The sequence below is a fragment of the Lepisma saccharinum genome, chromosome 8 (genome assembly GCF_977018435.1).
Source record: "Lepisma saccharinum chromosome 8, izLepSacc3.1, whole genome shotgun sequence".
In the NCBI taxonomy this organism is placed as follows: domain Eukaryota; kingdom Metazoa; phylum Arthropoda; class Insecta; order Zygentoma; family Lepismatidae; genus Lepisma; species Lepisma saccharinum.
The window spans coordinates 45396297-45410994 of NC_139236.1; the positions used below are offsets into that span (position 1 = coordinate 45396297).

At 38.1% G+C, this 14698-nt stretch overlaps 1 protein-coding gene across 1 annotated transcript in view; it reads right to left on the minus strand.

Annotated features, from left to right (window-relative positions):
- The window catches only part of LOC145990980 (proton-coupled amino acid transporter 2-like), a 78221-nt gene that overhangs the window by 680 nt on the left and 62843 nt on the right, over positions 1–14698 (minus strand). The gene's annotated exons all lie outside the window — the stretch shown is intronic.

A 14698-nucleotide genomic window follows, 5' to 3' on the forward strand; every position in this document is an offset into this window, starting at 1 on the left:
AGTCGTAAGGGAGAATTCACACCGAAGAGACATGCGACATGCGAAACGAGAGTTTCACACCGAAGAGACAAGATGCACGCGGCAAGCGCCACTGGTTTCTATGTATATGTATCCATCGGGGTTAGGTGGTAGAACAGCCACAGGCTGAACCTCGCCCTTTAATAAAGGAAAATTGAAATTGAAATTGAAATTTGCATGATGGTAGCGATATAGCTAATTGCATTGATCATTAGGCATTAGTCAAGTAACAAGAGACATTGTTACATGTAAATTGCGTTGTAAGATTTGTGCAAGTTATTGAAACTTGGGAGAGGCATGTTTGACATGAGAAAACTGAGAAATAATATGCACTGACCTCACACTGACCTCAAACTGTATACGCTAGACTTTTCAGCCTGAATAAAGCGAATACCTAAACACTAGAGAAATGGTTCTCAACCTTCGTGAAACAATGTCACGGTGTTTTTTTTAAAGTCAATGCCCTTAGCCGAAGAATTTTCCTCGTAAATCTGTACAGTATTTAAGATTTTATGCATGAATTAACATATACCTATGAAATTAAATATTGATAAATAAATTCTAGCATAATCATATAGAGTAATAATAGTTTGATTACGTGTGTAGGATTGTTGACGAATATAAAAATATGGAAGACAAGGTGGTAACGTCGTCTCCTTGTAATTAATTGATCCCGGGTTCGATAACCGGTGGAGGAACCGGGCAGATCCAGTTCTAATTACTCTATTTGTGCATAAAATGGACTAAAAAACGAAATCTCACAACTCAAATATGATATCGGGATTATGATAGTTGTCAACCACTTTCAGCAGAACCTTTCGCTGCTCAGCATAGTTGATACCAGTAGCGAAGCGTAGTCTTACGAAGGAGGCAAGCAATGTTTCAGTACAACAAAACATGTAGTACAACGACATGCCGAGGGGAAAGATTCAAGGTTTATAGCCTCATTTACCCAGTCGCTGGATTTGTCAAAATATCGTAATAAAGTGACTGTACTAAAAATAAACCATATGATCCGCAAACGTCACATTTACTTTTTTAAAAAAAATCCAGGTAACGTTATTCATATGATATTAAACGTTTTGCATATGCGAACTTTCCGCATACGACTAAAGGGAGACGGAATTTCTTACTTACTTATTAGTACCTTTATTTGTTCATTATTATTTAATATGGTCAAACGGTGACCAAACCGATTTAGATAAAAAAAAAATGGGAATCATTTGTTTATTTTACGCTGCATGATGTAATTTAGTATTTTTGGGCACCCTAAAAACCGCATTGGAGTAACTTAAACACTAAATAAAAAGTTAAACACAAACAATAAAAAATTCATTTCAAAGCAAAGAAACACATGCATAGACGATGTACTCACCACAATAAATTTCAAACTCTTGGTGTTGGTCGACCGCCTTCCACGATTTTCATTTTAACACTTATCTCTCTCGAGCTAAACGAAGCAATTTTCAATTGCTCAATAATACACCCGCACTTCACATCAACCGTTCCTAAATACGCGTTCATTCCGATAAATTCACAGCACAAAACACGAAGCAACAAACACTCACACTATCCCACGCGCTTTCCACAACTGCAAATACAAGCATCCACACAAGATCAATTTGAAAATCTCTGAAACAACAGAAAGTGATACCAACCTATTTCCTTAATTTTATCCGTCACAAAGGAAAGATATATCAGTTTGGAGATAAAAATTACGCGGAGGAATCAGAATCATTTCAGCAGAACGAGTATGTACATTAATATTTAAGTAATAAAGTGTCATTCAATGGCGTGCCCGGGGCGAAGGGGGGGGGGTGGATGGTAGACATAACCCCCTTTTGGCCCAGTATATCTAAGAAAAAACGTCAAAGGAAGGAAAAGATGACAAAATGTGGACCGTAAAAAGACCCTGGGAACACCACTTGCGTCATAATAATAGAACTTAAAACATATTCGGGCCTCCCCGATTGGGCAGTGGTAGTGTCGTCGCCTTCCCGGTGGAGGCACAAGTGTTTCAGATCCCATTTTAAACTGTAGGTCCAGTCCCGATTAGCCTTACTGTGCATAAAGTGGACTTAAAACAACAAATCAATCAATCAATCATTAAAACATATTCTTGTGCTCATAATATGCAGAATGTATACGATTTACTTCTATGCCATGTACAAATATCAGTAGATAGTTCTTTCTCAGATAGCTTTATTTTCACCCCAAGTTTTATTCAAAAGCAGTCAATTTATTGATTGTAAAATTTGTGAAAGAGCTCACTTGAATTACTGCGTAAATAATTTGGCAGTTGCAAACACTGGTAGCGGTCAACACTTCTGGCGTAATTTGAGCTGGACCGACCAGGAAGCAGGGTTCGGGACCAAGGTCCGTCCAATCTTCCCTCCCTCCCTGAGAAAACTCTTCACGGGGGTGCAGAAATTCCACTGCCCCAACTCCCAATGTCAACTTTTTTTACGCGTTTTACATTTCGCGAAATCTAAAATAATTTGTAATATAATATGATATATATGGAATTTAGAACAGTGATAATAACTTCTTTTAGTTATTTTATGACTAACAATTATTATTATATTTGCGATCTTGTTTACGTGTTCATGAAGACAAATATTCGTTACTAGTTTTTTGCTGGCAACGTACCCATAGATGAATCCTTCTGCTTTCGGTTGAACTCGGCTATTTTCGGGAATCACGCAAGCTCGGAAAGCACAGCTTTTTGTAGAAGCTTTGTGGACGGGTTCCACCAAAATTTCACGCTTCGCCATGTGACTCCTTCGGAGGCCTTATTTTCCCGCAGAACGGCTGCAAGCATTGAGGCTGGTGCTTGCTACAGAGCTGCTGGGGGAGTTTGCGGCCGCATTTTTTCGCGAAATCGAGTGCGATGGAAACTAAATACGGTTAGAACATTAAGTACATTAAATGATATTCGAATTATGCAAGCAGTGCTTGCATTGCTTGTACTATATCTTCGCCTCTGGTTGATACGAGGGCACGGTATCGGGTCGCGGCCCGGCGGTTGAGAAACAATGCACTAGAGTACTTTACCATGTTGACTAATATATTTTGGGCTAAAGTGCCTGCATATTCTGGCCTTTTCAAATAAAAGCAGTCAGGTAAATGGCCAAAACACGCCTGTTTACACGATGTTGAAGGCAAATTACAGCCGATAACTGCATCAAAAAACTTGATAAAGCGAAAATAACTTTGTGTTTAAATCCACTGGACATGGACAATTTGCCTAGAAAAGAACAGAGAGGAGAGATGGAGAAGGAAAGACTTAAAGAGATTAGAATAGGTGAGAGGGAGAAGAGAGAGACAAAGAAGAAAGCGAGTAGCGAATAGAAAAGAGAGAGATATTTGACTTCCTTCTGTTTCTCAATCTCTTTCCACAGTTGCTTCCCTCTTCTATCCTTCCTTCCCATGTTTCGCAATACTTGTCTATCCGACTGTATAGTCCGCATTTGCTCTTAGCCCTAAGAGAATCAGGATCCTTGTCCACCGTCCGGTGTGGCAAACGGTGGATAATGGGCCGAGGCTCATTTCCCTAAGACATCCGTAACGCTGTTTAACCCCGCAGATGAAAGTAATCTCGAGGATCCTGCTTCGTGCATATTACGTTGAAGTAAGCGGCAATGGTCGCCGAACCGTTGCGATATTAAGAGAGACCACTTGCGGAATCCGGAGGAAGAGGTTTCGGGTTTCAGCCGGTATCAGATGGAGAGGAGGGCACTGACTCTGTAAGGCTCTGGAAGTATGTTGCTGGTATGTTTTGCTAAATAAGCAACCTTTGTCAACCTTTTCCAGTCCGGGACCCACCTTGAAGGATGTTACACTTCATGGGACCCATAAGCATTGGCGCCGGCAGAATTACTTGTAGGGGTGTGCACCCAGTTTATAATCATATTTTTGCTAACATCGAGTACTTTAAGAAGCCCTCTTTTACTCTTGCTTAAACAAATTACACATACTTCATTCTAGACAAGTAAATACGAGAGTCTAATATCTAACTAAACGCACATGCTAAAATTGAAAACAACAAGAAAATTACTTACGGAACTATTATGACTAATGTGCAATGTTAGAGGGCGAATAACAGAAATGTAGAGTTTAGACTACACCTCACCAAATAAAGTTAGGAGAAAAATAACGCCATATTCTTATTTCTGAGAAGACGCACAAGTAAAATGATATGCTACATGACCCCCTTCCCATTTTAAAATCTGGATGTAATTCCAAGATGGCGGCTTTCAAGATGGCCACCATGATACACACTAGCCCCATCTGGTGTGCCCCACCCCAATTACCCATATCCGAAATTTCATCGCCCTCCGTCAAGTCGTTTTTCAAATTAAAAGGGTGGTGCCGGACTTTTCCCTCATCCTGTACATACAAAGGAAGGCTCGCTTCGGCTGCTATTAAAAATGTTTGTCTTTGTCGTTGTTTCTATCACATGCTGGTTAAGATTATACGCCAGACCTTTAATATGTAATCATCAAGCTTCTATTATTTGTTTGCTTGCTTAATTACCTAGAGACTAGGGGGCGAAGCCCCCAAAACCAGACATTAGCGCATCCAAACGTTTATGAGCTAATAAAAAAAGAAAAAGAGAAAATCTAGGGATGAACTAAAATCTGTTGATTGATTGAGTTGGCGTTTTAGTCCACTTTATGCACAGATAGTATAATCGGAAGTGAACCTAAAGTTTAAAGTTGGTTCCCAACAGCTGTGTGCGATCGATCCCGGAACCCCTTGATTACAAGACGACGACATAGGTGTGCGCACGGAGGCGGAGGCATAGGGGCATCCTCTGATACTCTCATTTAGAAATTTAGTGTAGAGGAATTTTTTAAACAATATTATAGTCTTTAAGAAAATGTTCAAGCCGACGGAAGTTCCAAGCAACTACGAAAGGGGAGGAAGGTGAATTATTTCCTATGACATTAAACTATCCAACTTCGTTCTCTAACAAATTTCTTGTCATTAACACTGGGACACATTTTATTCGTTAGTTACGTTACCTCTATGTGTTCGTAAAATGAATAGGAAATCAGCGGCGATTGGGTGCCAAAACTGTGGGGGGCAAGGACAGTTCACTCTCTCTTTTTTTGCGGGGGCAGAAAGTGGGGGAAGGGGAAATTTCCCCCTTAATCGCCGTCACTGTAGGAAATCAATAAAATACTTGTAGCTGCTTTGAATCTGCTGCACGAAACCATGTTTATATGTAAAATAGCATCTGAACCACAGCGAGGGGAAATAAAGGATGGGGGCCAAAGAACGTTAGTGCCACGGAAGTTTGAATTCTCCCAATGCAGTGATGTTCTGCGGCACACTCTATGTATATACTCAAGGGATACAATGAAACTGTGAGGTGAAATTAGGTTTTCCTTTCTCCGACTCAAGTTTCATCAAGGCTTTACCCCCCCCCCCCTCCCCAATCAGAGGGTCTGCGCACGCCTATGAGCGACGACGCTACCACTGCGCCATCGGGGAGACCTTTTTGGCCTTTGTCAAGAATCAGGTTTACTCTGATGCATTCTTGCATAACATTTGTAAAGGTAACGACAAAGTGCATCGAAAGATGCAAGTGAGTCTGTCTATGTCGAGCTGTGTTTTAATGCACCTTGCTGCATCCTTCTCGATGATGCACTTAAACATTTAGTTTGAGGTACAGGCTGCATTATTTTGTCTCATCTGATGCATTTACTTTTGTGCGTGCACCGGAGCAACAGATTGAGAAGAGATACAACCATAGACGGTGTTAGAGTATGACGAGGGACTGTGCTTAGATGCCGTCACCAACCACAAATTATTGAGTGGGGTCGAGGCCCGGGGGCCCCTTAGCTCACGCCGCTGTGTAGGCAGTAACGAATCCAATCCATGTGCAGTCTCTAGAGAATACTCTAGCATGAATATATGACATCGGATTTTAAACAATTTAGAATACTGCATTGTTGGCGTGTAATAATGCTTGCGTTTCCATAGAAAATTGTACAAAGAAACTTAACTGTACAAACTATAGTTAATGACAGATTGGCTTACGTAATTGGTTTTAAGCTATTTTAACTTAAATAAAGCGAATCAAATAGAAAGGTACGTAAAATTTATATAACAAAATTTAAATAAATGTAAATATATAACTTAAACAATTCTCAGCTGCATTGACATCAGTGGAAAATCTTCTTTATTAAAAATTATCCATAAGTTAGTACACCAAAATATGAAGTGACAAAAATTCGCTCGTTAAAATTAGGTATAACATACCTTATCAAAAACACATAGAATGTTCTGTGTTCCTTCATTCCCAAAACCTGTTTGTTGTGTAAGTTAAGATTCAAATGGTAATAAACTCGTTTATACACATATTGACACAAAATAAATTGTAGCTCATCTGTCATTTTGTGGTTTTAAAGTTCAAGCTTGCCTTCAATAATGAATAATCGGAAAGTTTAGTATACAGTAAGCTAATGCGATACGGTGAGTATTAATTTTTATTCTGTAATGTTTGAAAACCGATGGGAGAGGACGTTTGTAATACTATTCTTGAAGTTTTAGTTCATATTACCTTTAAAGGTCTGCCTGGACAAGATTAAATTTGCTAACAATGGTTGTATTTATCAATATAATTCTATGAAATATCAATTTGAAACATTTTATTATATGTTGGCTGGTAGTTAGTTCTCTTGTTTAAATTATTTGAATGACTTTCCATTTTGGATACTGGTAATTCGCACACTCATTTAAAATAGCTCTTCTTTCTTTTACAAAACTGTGTACGACATTGTCCAACCATAAAGATGGAAAATCATGCGTTGTTCAAATGTGGTTGTACAAATTTAGTGTATAAGGGTACATATAAATCTCACTTGATGTTTGTCATTTTGTGATGTAAGCGTAATTGAGCAGTGTCTAAGACGGCACTTGACTGAACTAATCAAAGAACTTAACTTATGCACACTTTTAATTCTTTTGTTAATACTTAATTTTAGTGTAACGAAACCGAAGAAATATTAGTAGTGAAATATCATCCATCTTAGATTGTAGAATGAAATAATTCAACTGAATGTCCCCCTTTGTTTTGCTGTCTCTGTAATTTGGAAAGCAGTCAAACTATCAGTTTCAGAAACCGGAAACAGTGTTGTATGTTTGTATGTGTTACTCATTTTTCATGATTTTTCTAACCCTTATGTGCCAAACGAATTCTTTAGCCATTAAACTAGTTTAAGTTTTATTAACTTTATATCAATAATGGCATTATAATAAGCATTACATACATTTATTACATAAACCTCGACCACATGGAAAGTACATGGTACCTATAAGGAAAATAACAAATTATACTGTTTGAAAATTTCGAAAAACGGGTGTGGTTAACATCTAGATGTATCCTGTAGATGCAGCTAAACAGTATGATTGCACAGTTCGAACAATTTCTTAATGAAAAGATGTGGTACAACATGAGCAGTCCATAAGAATACTTTTCTTTCTTTTCAGAAGTATTCTCTGTACGCTTCAAGACTTGAAGACAGCCTGAGGGAACAGCGACTCCAGGACGCCTCCTTAGAAGCCAATTACTGGTTGAAGAGAATCCCAATCCAGTGAACGGCACCTGACAAGAGGAGTACTGTACTAGCAGTAGGTGAGAAGCCTTTTTTTCTACTTATATACAGAGAGATGGGGGAATTATATCCCCTGCCAGGACATTTATGTAAAGTATCCTCCACCTGTCTCCCTGTTACCATGTTAAACCATAATCATCAGCACCCGTAGGTTTAAATGTCCCTTTGTTTTGTTCTGTTATATGGAAAGCATGAAACTATGTTTCAGCAACCGGAAATAGTATTGTATGTTTCTTGGTTGATTGAAATTAGTGAAATCTTGTGAGTGGATATAGAGCTGTTCTTTGGGGCTACAAAAGGAAGCTCTTAGGAGTTTTGGATTATCCATAATGCTACTTTGGAGGTCCGGGGGAGGGGGGGGGGGAGGCGGAATAGTATTGCATTTTTCTTCGAAGCGCAATTGACCAACGCATTTCAAGATGTCTGACGAATAAGCCTATGCATTTGGCGCTTCCAAATTCTGTAAGTTGAGAGGTATTTAGCTGAATATTTTGCGTCAGCTAGGCATCTTAGGGTACCAATCTAGACTTGCATTTGAGCGAAATGAATTGGAGACATTTTGAAGTGACTGATTTCAAATCTGTCGCACCGAAACTTCAGTACATTTGGCACGGTTGATGTGGGATAGATTTTCTGTTGTTGTTGTTGTTGTTGTTTGTGGATGCTTCGTTCTTAACAGTGTGAATAGCAAATAGGGAGCCTTCTCTCCTATGAAACCTCCACTTATATTTAACATTAGTTCTTAATAAATAACATGACAGCATGGGTTATTTGTGTCCTACATTGTACCTTTCAGAGGCAACACAGTGACACATGAAAAAAATGGGACAGCTGTGCTTCAGGAGAGGAACAGCCATGAAGGGTTGGTGAGTACATGCATTTTGTGCTCCTTGTCTCTCTGATAACATATGTGTTTTTGCAACCTCTCAGAATATACACCCTTGAATAGTGGAAAAATTAGGGACTTAATGTGGTTGCAACGTGAGACACTCAGAATTCCTTCTAAGTAAATTAAAAATTAAATACATATGTTCACATTATTTTGGACTGCCCACGCTTAAAATTCAACCATTAATTTCAGTTAATATTTTGCTTCTTTTTATGTACAAAGCTTCTTAGCATCAAGGTTTTCTGTGACTTGGTGAAATATGATGATATGAACGTCCTTTAGTGGTTATTTTCAGGCCTTTCAATGCTCTTTTGTCAGAAGGAAGCATTTTAATCACAGATAATGTAAAATCTCAAACTCAATGTTTACACAATATCGTCTCGTGAACAATTATATAATTTGTCTACATTCTAATAGAACCAGGTGTTTCAGAAATATTGAGGGGTTACAAAAATTATTGCAAGTAAACTATTGAACAATTCAGTCTTATTTAACGAACAGGGAACAATGTGTGAAATTAGTACATGAGAATAAGTCGTACATATCTAAATGGCTTGGTATCAAACAAGGAGTACCACAAGGAAGTATTCTAGGACCTATTCGCTTTTTCTTATACATCAAGGATTTCTAATGCAGGACTAAAATATTGCAAATACCATTAATATGCGGATGACACACAAATATATATATACAAACAGCATTAAGAAAAAGTGCAATGGCCCTAGAGGCATTGCAACAGGACCTCAATTCAATATCTAAATGGTCTGAATGTAATGCACTCAAGTTTAATTTATTTTAACTCTAGGCACAACGAGTAACCTCAAAAAGTTAGAAAAATTAAAACTCTCCCTCCTTACACTAAATAATTCAAGATGTAGAGTGTACAAACAGCACGCAACCTCGTCATAATATTGGACGAGAATCTACATTGGGGATCTCATGTCACACACACGGTTAAAAACTCGGTAGCAAAGTTTTAAGCAACGAAACGAAAACTCACGTGGTCAACACACTGTAATGCCAAAAATTGATTATGCTTCCCCTGTATTTATAAACATCAACAATAGCCTAAATTACAAGCTACAAAAACTTCAAAACAGTTGCACAAGATTTATACTGAATGTCAAAAGAAGAGAACATAGTTCCCCGTACTTACAGGAACTTAATTGGTTAAACGTTAAAAATAGAACATTTTTGACATCGTCTTTACTGTCCAAACAATAGTGCCTGGCTTTGTCTTTTTATAATGAACAGGAATGAGGTATTTGGACTTAGATTCTGTTCTATCTCTGCAATAATTGAACTTTGCATCTTCAATTGCCTATATTATATGAGGGTGATTCAAATGAAAACCTTAATTCGTTCTTGTTTCTTATCTAGTAGATTTCCTTATGTAGGGTTGCACACGTTTGCTGCATTTTAGCACAGACCTATTTCTGATCTGCAGATATATTGAACTTTGAGTTACTGATTGCATACATTAAAAAGAATAAGTCTTTGAGGTCCACGTCCAGTCACTTATGAGCCACTGCGAAGGCCTTTTCACCCATCTGCCTGCGAACTGAGGCCAGTGTCGAATTTCTCCTCCATTAGTAAACTTGCTGCTGTGGTAAGCATGCAGAGATATATGGAATTTTCATTTGCCGAGGCATTTCTGTAAGTTTTAGGCTGGCAGGGGGCAAGAAATCACTCCTCTTCACTGGTGCAAGTGTGTAGAGGCGGCACAATTTTTAAAATGACAAATATGGCATTTTGAATAGTGTTGGAGTTTTGAGCTCGGTTTGTAAACAAAAGTTGATACCTCATGTAAATTTGAGCTGTATGCAGTCTGTCCTACAATTTTTATTGCAGTTTTAAGGTTTTCATTTGAAGTATAAAATGTTTTTTTTAATTCTTTTCCTACTGTAACAGTAATTTTCAGGAAGTGTCAACTGTAATTTGTATTTGACAAAGGTTTGTTGTAAACAGGAGGCCGAACATGCTCGCTCAATAAAGCCAATTCTATTCAGTTCTGTTCTATTTTATTCTACCCTATTCATGTTGATATAATATATTATATTATATAATATATTAGTAGAGTTTGGAATACCTAAGAAGCTTCTTAGTATGATAAAAATATGCACCAGTGAAACAGAAAGTAAAATTCGTGTGGGTATTAATATGTCTGACAAATTTACAATTCATGATGGGTTAAAACAAGGAGATGCATTATCTCCTTTGCTCTTTAATTTTGCCTTAGAATATGCTGTTAGGAAGGTAAAAGAAACTAACGAAGGACTAAAATTAAATGGTGTGACTCAGTTGTTAGCATATGCAGATGATGTAGACTTACTGGGGGATGATGTGAATACAATTAAGAATAATGCTAAAATATTTTTCCAAACTGCTAAAGAGATAGGTTTGGAAGTTAACAAAGAGAAAACTAAATATATGCTTACAGGCCGAAAACAAGTGTTAGGTAATAATCAAAATCTAATTATTGATAACAACTCGTTTGAATCAGTTTCCAAATTCAAATACTTAGGAGTAATATTAACAAATGAAAATTATATTAAAGAGGAAATAAAAAGTAGGCTTAATTCAGGAAATGCATGTTACTTCTCTCTTCATAAACTTTTGTCTTCTCGTTTAATATCTAAGAAACTAAAAGTTAAAGTATACAAAACAGTAATTTTGCCTGTAGTATTATATGGATGTGAAACTTGGTCCCTTACATTGAAAGAGGAACATAAATTGAGAGTATTTGAAAATAAGATCCTTAGGAAAATCTTTGGACCTAAAAGGGATGAGGAGACAGGTGAGTGGAGAAGGTTACATAATTTAGAAGTACATAATTTGCATTCATGTCCAGATATTATTAGAATAATTAAATCAAGAAGACTTAGGTGGGCAGGCCATGTGGCACGAATGGGAGAGGAAAGAAGAGTTTACAGGATTCTTGTTGGGAAACCTGATGGTAAGAGACCTGTAGGAAGACCAAGACGAAGATGGAGGGACAACGTTGAGATGGACCTAAGGGAAATCGGTAGGGATGGAAAAGAGTATATAGATCTTGCTCAAGATAGGGACAGATGGAAGGCCTGTGTTGCTGCAGCCATGAACCTTCGGGTTGAAGAAGGCTAGGGAGTTAGTTAGTTTCATGTTGCTATAATGTAACATAAGTTTATGTACAAGGTAAACGATTCATTTTAAGATGAATAAAAATCATCAGAATAAAGTAAACAAGTCACGATTTTATGGGAGTGGCATAAGCATCAATCGTACAAATTGATCGCACAGTTGGATGCGTACTTGCTTTCAAACCGAACGCACTTGCCTAAAATACAGGGTGCACATCAAGTCCTCTAACCATTGTAATAAATCGTAGTGTTGCAATGAAAGGATACAGAAGAGTTGTATTTTGAGTCTCTTTCCCCCTGACAGCATGCTTCGTTTGGATGGAGGACACATCCCATGGCGATGGGTGCCTTGGACTACGATATTACTCACAGGAAAATAAATGCATCAAATCTATTTCCCAAGAATCAGGTTTACAGCTTCATACATTTTTGTATCTCATTTGTAAAGGTCACGCCAAAGTTCAACACATGAGCAAGTGAGAATTTGTTTCTACGTCGAATTCTACTTTAATGTATCACTTGATGCATTTTTATGCATCTTCCTGCTTCATTCTCCATGATGAACTTAAAGAATTTGCTCTGAGCTATATACCTTATGCATTTTTATGTCTCAGCTGATGCATTTACTTTTCTGTGTGAATATATATATATTTTCTCCACAGGAAGACTGGAAGCGCCGACATGCAAATCGAGAACTGCTCTCCTTCGAAAGTTCTCCTATAAATTACATGTTACTAATATACATCTAGGAGAAAATACATTAAAACTGCTAAGCTTTTAAGTTCATTTCCCACCAACGGGTTTAAAGTGAATATTATTTTCTCTTTCAGGTACCAGAAAGAAAATAAAAAAACATTAAAATTTGCGCAAAAAATAGGTGAGATCTCTGTCCTCGGTTGTAATTTCCCTCCTTCGCTAGAAAGACTATTCAGGGTCAAGAGAAAAACTGGAGTTTGTTTTCCAAGGGTTTCTTCAGCTTTAGGGGGAAGGGGTTGGGCAGGGGAGGGTTACAGAGGGGGAGAACCGGCATTGCGGAGGGGTGAATGGTCTTTGGAGGGCCTAACCCAGGCCGGGAGAGACGTAGGCACCAGCGGGTTGCTGACAAAGCAATCGTTGGTGAAAACTCCATACTTCCACCCTTTGACGAGCCATATGCCAATGGCTCCCTCGGAGCTCCTGGGTGTCATTGAGGTGGTAAACAGTTCTCCTCTGTTGGCGTTTGTGAGAGGCGGGGGAGGCAGCCCCCTCTCCCCTCTTAGTTGTGTTAGGGGAAGGGTTGCAGGGGATGTAGTGGATACATAGAAACTCGCTCGACTCTCTCCTCTACACTTTACGCTGCTTGATCCTCTGTCGCCTGGAAGCAGTTCGATCTCCTTTTCCCTTTCTCCAGTACTCCTCCAGTGAGTCATGGTGCCACAATCAGAACAGCCAGTTGCAATGATAAAGTCGTCTCTGTCCACTTTCTAGTTTGAAATTCGTACGTCCATTTCTACCTCTGTGGGTTAATAGAAACGAGCACGAATGATAAAGCTTCAGTTTTAAGTGCATTATTATGCACAGATAGGCAAATTGGGACTGGTCTTACAGTTTAAAGTGAGATAAGACCCACTATGTCCTTCCAGTGTGTACCGAACCCGGGACCCGACGACGACGTTGGCCGGAACGAGAGACAAACACAATCACACATTCATGCCCTAATAGGACTCGAACCTGTCATCGCATCGCGTTACTCTAAGCACTCCGCCAATGCATTCACGGATATAGAGAGCATATACAATAAATAAATGCATTCAGCATTTTCAACATAGCCTAGAAGAACATTTTCGGGGTAAGATTTCTATGTTATGTTTTGGGTGGAAGGGGCGAGATGAGGAGAAGGTGTTGCTTCAGTTACTGACACAATATGTAACAGCTAGCTGTAAAACAGTATGGTGTCCATCTTTGCACACGTCGGAACAACAATATACATACGAATACATAAACCTCCATTCCCATATTTCTAGCATTATAAACTCAGTTTAGAAATCAAAGTAGTTAAGATAGCAAAAACTAACCCAAAATCTACTAATCTTGCATTTACAAGCAATATTCCCCTCTTACACCTCTTCGGGCAATCAAATTTCTTTATTTTCTTGAAACATCTCTCCTTGTGATAGATTGTACTTCCAGCAGTTTGTCTTACTACGCCAACTTATATGAGCCTGTAGAGCTCGACCCCACCCGACAATTTGCGTTATATTTTATTTTAGAAAAAAATACAGATAAAAGTTTCTCAAAACTTAATTACTGACTGGGTGTTATTAAAACATTTCATAATAATTTCTTACAATATCCGTTGTCACGTCGTTATTAGTAAATAAAAGGAAGGATAAGGACTTACCGCCAGGAAGAGGAATAATAGGCACTTAAAAAAGCTCAGAATTGGCAGGCAAAAAGCATCACAAAATACAAAATATGCACTAACATCGACGTATTTCTTATCATTTTTTCGGATTAGCCACACAAAAAGACTCTTCAAAATAGGCTCTTATGAGGTGAACAGAAAAGCCACTAAGAAATTCGTGTATTCCTGTCAGAAATGGCTGGAAATTGTTTTTAAACGTAAAGCTTACATTTTCTGTCCAAGGAACAAAACAGGCCTTTTAGGTCAAATCATCAGCCTAAGTACGTCCTAAATTATTGCATAAAATTATAAAAATAATCTCCGAGTTCAGTCCATGCAATGTTTTTTAAAAGTTGGAGCGAATGAATCTTACATAATTAAGATATTATACATTAACTTTACCCAACAACAGAAAGTTCCTTCACTGAAGCTACTTTTATATACTCTTATACTTGTACATTCCTTTCCCGGTATAATGATTTAATACTTAGGAAGTACAGCTCCCAATTACTTATGGTCATAACTTTCCAAATAAGTTGCAGTTAATATTCCAGAGGCTTTCTTGTAGAAAGTTTCTGAATGAATTTCAAGCTTGTGGTAATGAACATCTATGTACGTACATTAGATATCACTTTGGCTTCTCAAGATACGAATGTTTAAGGTC